Here is a 15,868-nt window from a genome sequence, read left to right as displayed (position 1 = left end):
GGAAATTAAAAACTGAAGAGGAAAGTGAAAAGGAAGTGTTATTTTCAGTGGCTGAACATGTAAATCACAGTAATGAAATGTTAAGAACATCTGTCGTCTCTGCTAGGTTTGGCTATTCATGTTTTCTTTGATTTTCGGGGAAATAATTTAATAATTTACAAAATAATGAAAAGCACCTAACATGTATAATGGAATTCTAGGAACAAACCGGGTAACTTCTTGCTAACTTCAAAGTAACTTTGTTTATCACGGGTACTGTGATAGTTGACTTCAAAGTCAGCTGTGGCATACCGGTTTGAGAGGTGTTAGACCTTGCACCAGAAAATGTTTTGTTTTGTTTTAATGGTAATGTGCTGAAATGTGTCAGAAACCCCAAATCCAGCTACCTATTTGTTTGTGTTCTCTCGCCTTCACTTGAAAAGCTGGGAGAGAAAAAATTGGTTTTTCTTGAGGCCCTTTTTGCTTTCTGCAGATATTTAGCTTCCAGGCACATGTTTTCTGGAAACTAAATAGTTCAGAGATTTTTCAAGGACTTTATTTACTTACTTACTTATTTATTTATTTATTTATTTATTTATCTATTTATCTATTTATCTATCTATCTATCTAATCTATTTATTTATTTATCTATCTATCTATCTATCTATCTATCTATCTATCTATCTATCTATCTAATTTATTTATTTATTTATTTATTTATTTATTTATTTATTTATTTATTTATTTATAGGAAAAAAGCCTGACATTTTCAGGACAATGGTTTGGTTACAACCATAATCAATAATGTCTGTAACCTGTCCCTTGGTAATTACCATTCTGTGTTTTCTTTAAATGAGATGCACTTTTCAGATCCTAACCATTCATCTATGGTGGCAGGTTGAGACATTAACATATTGGCCCAAAGATTTTGGTTATTCTCCACTTAGGGGGAACTAAGCAGGGGAAAGGGAATGAGTCATTCCTGGGTGCCTACTCTGTAGAGAGCACTGAGTTGTCATAGCCACGTGTTGTCAGAGCAACCCCTCCAGGAGATAGTCTCTCCAATTAACATGGAGGACATTGAGGGTCAGATAATAAACTACAAACACCTGAAAACAAAAATGGTGGGTGCGGTGTTTGTAGGCCAGAGACAGGTGCCAGATGTCATGCTACTTCTAGTACTTCCTGAGAATGAATCCTCTGAAGGGAAGACCAGAGATGGCTGGTGGGCAGGCATCAAGGCAAGATCCAACTTCATTTACATGTTTTGACTTTCAGTGCTTCAAGTACCAGAGGAAGAATTTGAGAGTCAATCTGCAGAGAAGGAAGTGTTAGGTTTTGAAGGATAGCTGTGCTGCTGGTTTGTGCTTTCCCTTTGCTCTTTGGATAGTATACTCACAGTGTGAAAAGTTGGGAACAGTAATGGCAGCTCTGCCTTTCCATTCCTTTCAAGAACACTGGCTTAGCACAGTCACGTTGCATGGAAGTACTATTATTGATAATAATGCTAGTAGTGCCTGTCATTTTTTGAGTTATATAATTTCACCCATCCAATATTTGCACCATCTCTGGAAGCAATTATTGTTATTGTCACCTACCATTTGAGAAAACTGAGACTTACAAAGATTAAGTAACTTGTCCAAGGACCAGAGCTAAAAATGTTATACCCAGAATTTTAATCCTACTCTGTCAAACTCCCAAGCCTTTTCCTTTTCCTTTACAATATGCAAATTTAGTTTACTCATAAATCATTCTTTTCAGTACATGCCTCAAACAGTCTCATTCTCCATCTCATATTTTTTGGACTGTAGTGATAAAGGTTCTTCATAGTCTATATATTTTTAACCTTTGAAACTCATTTCTAATGCTTTAGATTCATTTTGAAAGCAGCTCTCCTCACTATAATTTTTGGTTTCCTTTCATACTTTTTAAATTTATTTATCTCAAAGTTAAAAGCAACATATTTTTTCAATTTTATCACTTTTACATAGTGTTGACTCAGGGCCCAGGTTTGGAGTCTAACAAATTTGGATTCAGATCCAAAGTACTTCCTGCTGTTGCTATGCTAACAGTTGGGAACTCTGCTTGCTGGGTAACCTTGAACAACTTATTTAAGCTTGTTAAGCCTCAATTTCCTGTCACAGGATTTTGAATATTAAATTAGATATATAAACGTCATCCTTGGCTTATAGTTGATACTCCATAAGAGATCACTATATCATTATCAATAAAATAGTAATTTAGTAAATGTCTATTGAATTCCTGCGTTGCAAGCACCATATAAGGCAGAGCAGTGGTTATAAAGGAAACTTCAGATGTAAACCGTGCTCACTGATCCTAAGGAGTTTACAGCCTAATTTGGGAAATTATAACACGGCAAAGGTCATAGTATAAATCATCATAATAAAAGTGTTACATGTACATATATCCTTACATAAATATATATGTATGTACATAACACAAGGACCTCTGATGGTTCAGAAGAGGATGAAGTTATTTTTATTTGGAGGGGTAAGGAAAAGCTTCATGAAGAAAATGGTGGCATTTGAGATGTGACTTGAATGAGAGGCTGAAATAAAATTTGAGTCAGAACATCACAGAAGCAGCTACATGAACAACCACTTGGTCACAAAAAAATGTAGGCTGTACTCGAAACAGCGGTTGGTTTGTCTTGTTCCTTGTTCACTGGTGTGTCAGGCAACACAGCGGGCACACTGTTGAGGAGGAAGACTAGGGTCTCATTAATGAGTCCCGTAATGCCAGGCTGAGAGTTTTTCTCAATTTGTGGGAAATTGAGTAATGTAGGGACATTATGTGATGGGTGGTGTTTTAGGACATTTTAGACAGTTTGTAGGGCTGTTTCATTATTAAAATGTCTGTATGAGGTAATTTTAAACTCTTTAAACCCAAGTCTATTTTGCACTGTTAAATAGTATTATTTTAATCATATTTTCCGAAAACACCTGTAATTTGGGCTCATTTACAAAGATGACATGGTTTACAAACTCTTCGAAAACAGATTTATTTGGTTTGATCTGTATAGCATTTGCCAAAGCGCCACGTACAGAATTTAGAGATATAAATTTAATTAGTGATCTTGGTTTCCACTGAGTTAAAGAACTGGCGATGGCAATAGTTTCTGCTCCCCAAATTTGGACACAGTGGCCACTAGCAGCTATTGTACCCTATATCTCTAAGCAATACAGATGATCTGAAAGAGAAGGAACTAGATCTTCTATCTTGGTAGAGCCAAAACCGAGAAACCGGCACCAAGAGGAACAGGTTTGAGTGTTAGGGACGTCTCCGATTCTTTATGCCTACATGCCCAGCGACATCCTTTTGTTTGTTGGTGGATTCTAGGGCTGATAAAATATTATCAGCCACAAAAATTGGGGAGTCCGAATAGCAAGAATAGTAAAAATCATAACTCCGTTCTTGGAATCAAGTCAGTGATTCCTACCTTCAAGATCTCCATTTCTTCAAGTGGGCTAACACTAGCTAATATTTCCTACACACTTGACACCGTATTAGGTGCACTAAATGCATTACTTCATTTAATGCTCACCATGGTAGTACTTTCTTTAAAGTACTACTTAAATGATACTACACAGGTACTACCATTAAGCCCATTTTATAAATGAGATATATGATGTTTAGTGAGACTATATGTCAGACTTGTATTAAAGATTTAAAATCCACTAATACAATTAATTTTCACAATAAACCTATGAAGGCAACTGGATGTAAGAAAGATTAGATGACCAATTCAGAGTCCCACAGTGATAGTGCCAGAGTTGTCAAAGCCTGTACACTTAGTTCTTTTGTTCTATACCTTTATCCTAACATATTAATGAATCTTTAAAGATTTTTAGTCATAATGATTCAACATTAGAAGAGTCAAATTTTTCTCAAGAATTTTATTCTCAATTTCAGTGTTTCTGGTTTGATGGGAAGCTTTGTGTTCCACTGTAGATAATGATTTCAATGTGTGGTGTAGGAAATTATGTTTTTCCGATTAAGCTTGAAATGTTGTGGAGAGGTGGGTGGCAGCAGAAGGGATTCAAAGAAATTTCTGTTCTGAAGCCACATTTCCTATCTCTGTAGCACACGCACACCGATATGGTGTGTGGCCACCTGTGTTTATGTGGAACCACCCTCTGGGTCTAGATCTGCAACTGTAGTGCACGGACAGCGGAGCGGGCTTCGAGTAGAAGGGCATGTTTCTTAAAATGGGACCTAGAGCTAGATTTGGGGGAGCAGTGAACACATTGAAATTGTGTATCAAACGCTGCATGTATGCACATATGCACTTTCCTAGTAAGAGCCTCCAGGGCTTAATTACGTTGTCAGAGATGTTCAAGGTCCCCTAACAGTCAGAAACTACCCTTTGAGGGTATATAGATCTGTTTAAACCCCTCCATAAGCATCTTAGGATCTTGCTTTACTTAGATAGTCTCATTCATATTTATTGATTCATATTCTCCCTCCCTTTTTTTCCTCCCTCTTTCCCTCTCTCCTTTTTGTCTTTTTCCATTCATCCCCTTCCCTTTGAACACTGATAAGGAGATGGTGATGCAGAGGGGAGAGCAAAGGCCCAGGACTCTGAAAACCCAGCTAGCTTTTCCTCCTTCTCCTTTTCCCTCTCGCTCCCATCCTTCTGCCTCTTCTCCTCCCCTCCCTTTCTCCCCTGTCCTCTCCCTGTCTCTCCCTCCCCTCCATCCCCCATTGCGCATTATCCCTGTGGCTTCTCTGAGCCAGTTACCTTATCTGAAAAAATGTTGACTTATTCCTTCCTACCTTTCTGAGCTACTGTGAGAATCAAAAGGAAGAGCAGGCACTTTGGAGATAATAAATCGCTTCATACATATGAGGAAAACATAATGTGAGCAGAATATACGGGTTAGGTAGCCACCTGGTTGTTGATGGTTATGACTGCTTTGTAGGATGGCTTTGCCAGTCTAATACACTTACTCTGTGGAGTGGAAAAATGAATAAGACTTTTATACTTTTTTATGAGTTTCCTGTAGAATGAATAGCAAAAATAAATACCATAAAAAGCCAACAGTATGAAATAGTCTCCCAACTAATTATTACAGAGTATTACTCCAATAATCAATGCTGTTTTTCAAAATATTTCAATCAGCTCTGAGTATCGTCAAGATTATTATAAAGAATCATTCCATTTATTTATGTAATTTGAAAGAAAGACTGTTTCAGGGATCAATGTTGATAACCATCTGTTGAGTACGGATTATATCAGATTAATCCTTAAATTTGCACCGTGCCTAAAAGACATTATTTGTAAAAGTTTTGAATGATGAAAATTCATCTATTATACACTAGGTACAATGATATTGCTTGGACTTGTGTAACAAATAGGCCTATTCACTGCCTTTCAAGAGTTCAAACAAAATGCATGAAATTATATCCCTAAGCTTCAGTTTTCTTGTCTTTAAGATTGAGAGAATGATACTTAACATGAAGCCTGATAAGAATTAAATGTAAGCATGCATTAAGTACTCAATGAATAATAGCTGCTCTTCTAGCATAAATGCCAATAATATTTATCGATTGTGCATAGCAAAAGGACATCAGGTGTGCCTAATCATTTCTGTTGAATGAATGAGGTGAACCATTTACTGTTCACATTCACCCTCTCAGAAAATACATGTGGTAACACATTTAGAGAGCTTAAGCAATTTGCTCCAGTTGGTAAATGACACATGGAGGATCTGAACCTATTACTTCAAGTCCAGTGCTCTGCTGGCTACAGGCGGTTGCCCACTAATTTGATTCATAGCATAAATGGTGGCATTCCTAGAAGACGAGGGAGAGTTAAAGCATATTGATTGCATATCAGTGTGCTCTTTACAGTATCCATGTGCTTATTGATGTACAGCCTCGATTACAATCAGACATGAAAAGGAAATTTAAAGTCTGTGTTCAGAGACAAAACTTCATTAGTTCCTAAGGCCAGTGGAATAACAAATAGAACTCAAACTTGATTTTTCCAGTTCGACATTTCCATCATACAGGTCGAGAAGGCAAGTTCTGATGTGAGTGTTATGATCTTAACCTGGAGTTAGGAGGATCCTTCTAACAGACTGGAAAATCGTAAGGAATATCATTCTGATGGAAGATATTTTAAATTATGTGAAATGAAATTCTATATTCAGTATTATTTAAACTATTTCTGAGAATGCCAGTTTTCACTCAGCAGGCTGGTTATTTTTTTAGTAATGTTATGACAGATGTACTTTGAGAATCACTGTCAGTAAAGTCACCTTTTTTTTTTTTTGTAAAAACAAAATCAGAGATTTTTTTCTAGACCTGGTGCATTTAAAACTCTAAAGACAGTCTTTTGGTGGACATTTCTCACCGAGAGAACATGCATGAGTGAAAATGTGTGTGTATAGTACGTATGTATATATTTTGGTGTATAATAAATTTGTAATTTTTTGTATGAATACATTTTTATCTCCCTTGCTTCTAACCTCTGTAATACTTCCCTCGTCTCTTCCCCACAAAATACCAACTTTTGGAACATTCCACTCCATCCTTCCAGACTTAGCTTCAACTCCTCTGAGCAGATCTCTTGCCCCCACACTCCAAAGAAGTAACGGCATTGTCTTTTATGATTTCTTCACTTCTCACAAATTACGGCTTTAAAATAACCTTATGTTGTGGTTTATATTTATTTTTATTCCTGTTTTCTGACTTTGAGATGCTCACTAGACTCAAGCATCTCAAAGTCAGCCTGTTATAATCTAATTCAAGCCAATTTTGTCATACCCAATTCTGGTTATTTTTGGTAGATAACATGATGAGGTTATAATGACCAAAATCTGCTGAGCGTATAGTTACTTAATAATCATTCATTAAAATAGAGAAAATAGTCCATGTACCCTGTTCTGTAAGTTTAGTTTTGGGTGAATGAAATCCTGCATGAGAGGTCTGGCACAGTCCCTTGGGATTCTTTGTCCTCAGGCTGACACGCTTCAAGCAGAAACCATCCTAAACCGATGGCTGGACCCTAAGGCCCTTAAGAACAAAGCATTGGGATTTAAGTTACAGGTCTCACTGAAGACTTAAACCTTGTTAATTCAGGGTGGAAAATATCTCCAAACTATTCTAGTCTATCCGCCTAGCTTGAAAATCTTTAATTTCACAATAAAGAGTCCATTTTTAGTATTCATCATGCTAATTAAAAGTCACTACTTTCACCAATTAAAAATCATTTTTTATATCCACAATCCTAATTAAATCAGTTGTTAATGTGTGGATAGTAAAGACTCGTAGCAGCCTCTTTGGAGCGGATCTTTCTGATAAAAGGATCGTGACTACCTGGGACTTCCTCCCCCGCTCCCTTTCTCATTCCTTCTCTCTTTGAGCAAGTATTTGCTGAACACCTTCCATATGTAGCATACCTTGAAAATAATAATGAAAGAGGTTACTTGACTTGCTCCAAATCCCAAAACTAAGATTAAAGCAACCTCCCCCTTCTCCAAATCTTTCAAAGCAGTATCAGGAAATAAAAAGCTTATGAAATCATAGGGCAGTGAAATACAAATGTAGTCCTGACATGTCTATGCATTCCAAAATAACTTGGACCATTTTCTCTCTAAGGGAGGCAGGATTTGTGCTGATAGAACCAGAACCTCTATGCCGAGTAAATTGTGTATTGTGTTTTTAGTGCAATGACTTCCCCCCCCACTTTTGTAAGGGTGCTTTCTGTAGTGCCAGCAGAAACTGTACTTTTCTATCAAGATTTTTTATAGAGATTTCAGATTTAGCTTTTTCTCACACTGGGGTGCACAGAAGCACTTTTCACGCTGAGAAGCAGCTTATAATTTCAGAGATCTCATCAAAGCAGAATGCCATGTTCTCACAGACACCAAAATTGAGCATTCTTGGATGGAATAGCACACCTGGGGTCTCATCTTGTAATTTAAAATGACATTTCCAATTAAAGAACAAAACAATATCTTTGGGTGGGTGACAGTGACCTCTTCCTTTGCATGTGCCTTTGCTGCCTTGGGTTTTCTCAGTTACTAAAATGAATGAAGAGACTTAGTCAAAACTACGTGACAACCCTCTTGGTCTTTTACAAAGAGACCTTTGTTCCCCTTCTCTCTGGTTCCTCATCACATGATTACTTGGGGTACCCTTTTCATTTTTCCTGGGTTAAGTCTAGAATACAGATATAGGAATCCAGTAGACACTTTATTCAAGCCACGCTGTCAGGCCCCTTCTGCCATTACATTTTCAGAAAAGATTTGTGAATCCAGTATGAGAGAGAACACGCTTCTTTGTAGCTGGAACTTTTTAGTCATGAAAGAAGCCTCAGAGATCATTTAGTTTACTTCTTAATTGTCAAATGAATGGCCAGAGAGAATAAGTGACTTGCCCAAGGCCATGCTACTAATAGGAATTACACAAAAAGTTAACATATATGGGCACTTGGTAATGCCAGGCATTGTTGTAAGTGCTTTTTAGGTGTTAATTAATTTAATCCTCAAAACAGCACTGGAGATAGGCACTATTGTTATCTCAATTTATAGATGGAGACACTGAGGCACAGAAAGATTAAGCACCTAGCCCAGGGCCCCTTGGCAGAATGACTCTGATGTGCTTTTAATACAGGGATGGTCTTTGTTCCCATTACTGAATCTTTACCATCTCCTGGGGGGCTTAAGACCACCTGCAATGAATCTCTCTGCATAGCAGCATTGGCTGGGAGAGAGAGATGGAGTATGTGATTCTGAGAGTTTTTTTCTTATGACTTTATACTGTTAACTGGAAAGATTTTACTGAATGTTATATTTACAATTAACACTTAATTTGTGACAGTGAACAGGTAGTAGCAGATAAGCAAAGAGAGCATTTAATTCCCAAATCATTTGGTTCTGTTATGCCTTCTTTTACGTCCCTAACATCAAATCTTTTCAGGTAAAAAGTAAAACTGCATAAGAAACTCTCTACAAGTGATCATAACAATATCCTACTCATTTTTGATGTGCAGATTGCAAATTCTTATAGTGTGATTTTAACATAATATAATCATAACACTATATCTAACTAACATATCTGCATATCTGCTGCACCCAAGGCACAATCATTTCTTTAAGGTTTGGCAACTAGTTAGAGACATGAAAAAACCATTCAGAGGTATAAATATATTTAAAAGAAACTGTAGACATTTATATATTGAAATCTTTTCTCTCTCTCTCTCTCTCTCTCTCTCTCTCTTTTTTGAAGGAACTTAAAAATACTTTTAAAATGACAGCAAAAACTCTTGATCCAATCCTGTGGTGCCATTTCCTGGGAGACAACAGAGACTTGGGAAAGCAGTTCTCTGCTCTGCTGTGCTTTATCTTATTCTCCCTGCTCTTTCTATCTATGCTTTAAACACTTCCCACGCTTTAATTTAGGCCCCTCCAATTCCACCCCTTTCATAACTCTTTCCTTGAAGCTGCTAGTCAACAGTGATCTATATTTCCTGTAAACTTCTTTTTTGAATAATAGTCTTTTCCTCTGATCTTATGCAGTCTCCATAAAAGAGAAGGGTAGTTGCAGATGTGGGGTGAGGAGCTGGAGAGAAAGCAAGATGAAATAAAAGAAACTGTGCTATACTGTGTACTGTTTTGTGGAAACAGTTAATGCAGATGATTGGTAATAAATTTTGTATATGCAGGTTTCGTGATTATCCGAAATTAAAATAAATAAAGGAACAATGACTCACTGGCTTGATAAGCAGGTGACCTAAGCTTTCCTCCTTGCTCTGATTCATGGCTTCCCAGGCAGCCCTTTCTGGGTATGAGACAAGTCTCACTATCAGGACCCTCGACCTTACACTGAAGTAAGGTCTATCTTTCTGAATCTTCTGCTCACTGGCCTGTCTCACCTTTTGAAGCCATGTGGAGGATGTTTCCTAATGTTCGAAGCTCTTGTTCAGTTCTCCAATTCTTCCTTTCTTGAGACCTACAGTCTTCATCTTTCATGGCATGGATTCGAGTCCATGCTACCATGCTAGCTGCACACATCTGACTTCATGGCCTATGTTTTTAAGATGTAGCACCAGCACTCAGTGATGTATTTCGGGTGTACTTTTACCCCTGGCAAGCAGAGCAGGAATTTTACATGCATTAATGCATTAGCCTTAATGCATTAGCTCTGGGGTCAGTATAAAGCCACCTTGTGGTCAATTGTCTCATCTATAAAGGGAGTACGTTAAATTTTTTTCAAGCAGGCAAAAACATTGCACAATGATGGACAGTGTCCCCCTCCCATGATCACAACAGACATTGCTAGAGATTGTGGTGTTGTTGTTGTTGTTTTCACTGTGATTGATATAGGCTTCTTAAGACAAAACTCTAGGCGACCTCTTCTAATTGGATTTGCCATCTTGGAATCAGGTTATTATTAAAATGCTTCTAATTGTATGTAGCATGTACAATGTAGTATACTACATAGTTATGCATTTAGTTAATTACATACAAATATTCTGGCCTTCAAAAGATTATAAATTCCTATAGACTAGGAAATATGGCTCATGTATCTTTGCCTCTTGCTCATCTCGTAGTGCCTAATATAATGCTTTTCAAATGGTAGATATAAGTAACTATTTGTATATTTTAAAAGAACAGAATTAGAGAAGCAGAAATTGACATGATTTTGGGTACTCTTTTTTCTTTAAGATTATTATTAATTTCCTAAGCATTTGAGTACATGCTATTTTTCATGATAAAATATATTTAGGTGCACTACCCATTCATAGATACTTAGATTATAAAGTCCAAATTTTTTTCAAAAACCAAAGTCTTCAATGTTTTGCATTATTTCCAGGTTATCCTTGATTTCAAATAGTTTCCCCATATACACCCATATAATTGTTTAAATTTAATCAAAGTTAGATAAAATGTAGTTCAAAATAAATTTCACTTCAAATGGAGAGTATTTCAAATGCCTCTCATTTTATTTTAAAATTCTTTAAAATCATCATATTTTTCTTCTGTAACTACTAATTCAGTTCCCCATGTCTTTAATTGTTTATAGCATATTTTTATAACTTTAAATTGCCACTACTTAAGCATATTTGTAGTATATACTCTTTCTTCACCAAGTGTGATATTTTTCTATATTTCAAAACTTGTTTTTCCATTTTTTCCAAAACAACAAATTGGTTGATTTAAAGAGCATATCATCTTTCTTTCTATTTTGTAAATTAAACCACCAATACATTTTGCATCAGAAATTTGTATATATGGTAAATTAGAAAACTTTTTTTTTTTGATGTTCTGATGTAGGATTCAGAGAGCAGGCAGTGTTTCTAAATGAGATGAGTCATGATTTTATTGTCGTTCAGGGTTTCTGAATCATACTTTGTACATTTTCATTAGTAATCATAGATTAAGAGTTGAAACATTTGACTCAATACCTGGAATTGTTTTTGAGAAGAGTTTCTTTCCCTCAGAGAGTGATAAAAATTAGTGGCACTTTAGAGAATGACATTAATGAGTAAAGAAAGATTCAGTGCTGCTTGGGCAGGCTAATCACTTACAACTTCAATTAACTTTGGGAGGAACTGAGAACATGAAATCAGGATTTTACTGTTTATGGATACTTTCCATTGAAATTCAGGATTTCCCAATTATTGTAAAATATCAAACAAGTGCAAATTAGCACCTCACCTTATCAAATGGGTGCAAATGAAATAGCCTATTAGCAATTACATTAAAGCACAAGTATCTGGTATTCAGTAATTCACTCCTTCATGTATTCATTAAAATACATTTCCTGAGTCCTCCCTGGAAAAGGCTTTGTGTGTGTAATGGGTTCTGCATATTTGAAGATGGAAGAAAGGATTTCTATCCTCAAAGAACTCAAATATACTAATCCTGGTAGAGATGCACATAAATGGCAATGCGTGTGGGGCGAGGAAGAAAGATGAAGGAATGATGAAATAGAAGATTTCTGAGAGGTGGTGATGTTAGCTAAGCAAGGGAGTGAGGTGTTCCAAGCAAGGAGCATGTAAAGTCATATAAGCTGGAGAAAATTTCATAGGTTGAAGGAACTCCAAGAATGTCTGAAATGTGAAAATTTATAGCACAGAAGTAGTTAGGTTCAAAACATAAGGCTGTTTAGCAAAAAATACGTTACAATGATACTCAGAGAATTAACGCAAAATTCTCCCATCCACTTGAAGAGGTAAACCTGTGATACACATTCTAACCTCTTAGTCTTACTCCCTCTATCTGCAAAATGGAACATCTAAATCTTGTCTTACAAAGAAATCTTCTATTCCTGTGAAGGATTTTAATTTAGTAAACTAAAGGAAGAACGTTAGAATATTGTTTAGCAGTTTAAGAAATCTAAGGCAATATTCATCACATGGGTCTCTGCTGCTAAGTGTGTTCCAGAGTACTTACAGTTTTAAAATAAAACTATCACTGTGAGATCAACTTTTACTAGATAATCACTAAGAAGTTAACTCCAGTGACACACATACTACATGATTTTAAATCATTATTTGCAATGTGAACAATGCTAAAAGTTCAATATTTGTATAGTTACGAAAGTTCATGTTGGTATGCATAATTAAAATTTAAATTGGCAAAGATATTTTTGTTACTGTTGCTGTGTTTTGCTTCTATAATTAGGTCATCCTGAGTTGCATTCTAAGTTGCATAACAGGTGTGATCACCTGTGTAATAAGTATCTTCAATCTCCTCGTTATAAGTTGGAAATTAAAGGGAAATATGTGCATTTATATGTTGCTCTAGAAATTTAGGGACATGATATTACAGTTCTTTCAGAAAATGTGGGTTAAAATGTATGTGAAATAGAACAGTACTAGTTTTGGGAGGTGAAACTCAGATTTTCCAGTTTATAGTATTAAGGATTAAATGTGCTTGGTTTTCTTGCAAGATGCTCTATCTTTCTAAATTTAGTCATCTAATTACAATTTCCATTCATGGAAAATGACTTTAAAGAGTACATAAGACAGGCTTTTACACAAACAAGCTTTGATTGGATTAATTGGATTTGCATAAATTTTATGATGTGAATGTGCTAGTGTCTTGGCCTCATTCATGTAGAAGGGAGAACTTAAAAGGATTTGAAAGAAGAAACACATTATAGACTGCAATGGAAGCATGTAAAAGCAGTCAGGTTAATGGCATGGCAAGAAGAAATCATAAGGAGCTAAAACAATCAAAACTTAGGCAATATATAAGTTAACCAGCTTGGAAAGCTGGGCCTTGGGAAAAAGAAGTGGGGGATTCAGACAGATCACACAATTTAGTTTTTTGTTTTCCCCAAAGAAAAGGAATCTAAAGCAGCCCTGGCACCTGTCATGGGTTTGATTGCAGCGACTGGGGGAGCTGGTGGTACATTTAAGACCAAGAAGGCCAAGGCAAGGATGGCAGCTTGGATTGTGGGCAGGCAGGCTTTTGGCAGGCAACCTACTAGAGGGTCACTTGGCCATCAGAGATCAGTGCTGAGCCAGGGTCACTGAAGAGATGACAGCGTGGAACTGGGACGCTGAGAAGTAGGGCAGAGCAGGGCAGTCTGGCAGAATCAGCAAGGACAGAGGGGCCAAAGGAGGGTGGTGAAATGATGGTGCACCCAAGATGCACAGTCTAGGGCACTGGAGCTTGGCAGCCCACATCGGGATCACCAGCAGCTGAGACCAGAAACACTTCCCAGCAGGCAGCAGTCAGGCGCTCAGAAATTGATTATGAGCAGAGTTTAAACAACAGATATGAAGTAATAGAATTAAGAAAGCCTTGATGTGGAACCCAACTTCTGACCTTACAGCTGCTAGTGCAGAAGTGATCTGATGAACATTCATATGTTAAATAATACTGTGGCATCAGGCATTAACAACATGACCCCTTGCATTTGTGTAAAGCTCTATCATTCACAGCATGGCTCACAACAACCACGTGGCATGGATATTATAATCACTTTAGAGATGATAAAACCCAGGCTCGGAAAAATTAGATCTGCTCAGTCTTGCAACCGAAACAGTGGCAGAACTTAGATTAGAACCTGTCCCTGTTGTTTTAAACCTTTGTTTGTGAAGTTCTTTGTGGTGAGTGAAGAAAGGGCAACTGGTATGAAGATATGTGAGAAGAGCTCTGCTGACGTCGGAAGTTCGCATTCCGGTCAGGGATCCAGACTCATGCAGGAATAACCCTTGCATTTTGAAAACTCATCCCAGTACGAGGAGACTGCCTGGGACTTGGCAGGTACTCAGTTGCTGTTTTAATGAATATCAGGTGAGATGCTGTGGTAGCCAGTGAAGAACACAATCAATGTGAACTCAGGCTATAGAGATGGCTTCTCTGAGGACACGGCATTTTAGGTACTCAGTGACAGGAGACTCCCATGAGCAGCGGGTGTGTTTGGATTTGCTTGGAAGTAGAGAGAAGTGATATTTATTGAGGTAAATTTAGAATGAGACATACCTGGGTGTGGATCTTGGATTTACTACTAATTAGTGTAATATGGGGCTGATTACTTGACCTCATTGATTCTGTTTTCTTGTCGTAAGTGCTCATTGTATAGAAGCTAGTGTTTTTGAACGTGTTAATTCGAGGGGGGAGTAATTTAATTTTCACGACAGTTTTATCATTTTGTATTATCACCATTTTGCAAAAGAAGAAACTGAGCACCCCAAAATGTTAAATAACTTGCATGAAGTTAAGTAATTTGAAACCAGAAGGTCTTCCTGGCTCCAAAACCCATCTTTTCCCACCTTCCAATGAAATACAAGGCACGTGTTCAGGGAGTCTAGGAAAAGTTTTGAAAAGAAGGAGCATGCTTCTTTCACTTAGTCCATTTGATTACATAAAGGGAGTCTGTACAAGGAGAGAAGAAGGAACAAGTGAGGAGAACAATAATTTCTGCGTAATTGAAACATGTCCAAATGCAACGATGAACCATCTTTGATGGAGGGGAGGAGGTTTAGAGGACAGGATAAAAATTCCGCATGAACATCAAATTGCTGAGACGCCATTTGAAAATGTTGTACTTATAATAAAGTAAGATGAAGTAAATCAAATGATATAAACATATTCACCTTCATATTCAATTGTGAATCTAGACGATATTGAGTTGAAATAAACAACCAGAAGAATTTATGTCTTATGGATGTTTAGAATTAGGAGAAAACGGCTAGACCAATAAGAACATTAAATAGGATGGAGATGAAAGAAAACTTGGGTGTTAGTTCCTTCCCACAGCATTATCTCAGCTTTATTTGTATTTAACAATGTCTTCATATCTTCTTTTGTCAATTCTGATTTCCCCAAATTATTCTCAATGAATGTAGGATCCCAGATAAGTAGGTGTGATAAAAATGGAAATGTGAAGTTTTGTGGATTCTCATAGTATCATAAAAGAGGAGGCTGTCCTGTGATTGGATACGTGATATGAATAATGATTTTTTAATATTTTAAAGTATTGGCAAAGGCATGAATTCTGAGCCACAGAGATTGTCTGCATATGAATGTGTGTGGGTGATGAAACATTGCCACCAAAGCACCTGGCTGTGGTGTCAGATACACAAGTGTCCTAGCCAAATCCTACATTTGTTTGTCATAGCTAACACCATTCACTCAGGTGGCAGGTGTTCAGTTTGTGAATCACCACGCCAAGCCTCTTTTCATTTTTCCTATATCTCCCTAAAATACTCATCCACCACGCTGGAGTTTCATGTGTATTTATTTAATCCATCCACAAATGCATGCTCTGTTGTTTGTTAGAGCATTTTATCTATTAAAAACCAAGACACTATAATAAAGAAACATAATGAAAAGTTTTCTAAAAGCTCTCATATTTAAGTTTATACTTCTTCCTCAGGAAATCAATCAGATGTGCATGC

The 15,868-nt window shown here is 36.9% G+C and overlaps 1 protein-coding gene across 1 annotated transcript in view; it reads left to right on the top strand.

The window, feature by feature from the left end:
- PLPPR5 (phospholipid phosphatase related 5) overlaps window positions 1-15,868 on the top strand; it is an 89,188-nt gene that overhangs the window by 1,314 nt on the left and 72,006 nt on the right. The gene's annotated exons all lie outside the window — the stretch shown is intronic.

Source organism: Pteropus medius, unplaced genomic scaffold (assembly GCF_902729225.1).
Source record: "Pteropus medius unplaced genomic scaffold, Ma_sr-lr_union100, whole genome shotgun sequence".
Classification (NCBI taxonomy): Eukaryota; Metazoa; Chordata; class Mammalia; order Chiroptera; family Pteropodidae; genus Pteropus; species Pteropus medius.
This window is presented reverse-complemented; position numbering and strand designations above follow the sequence as displayed.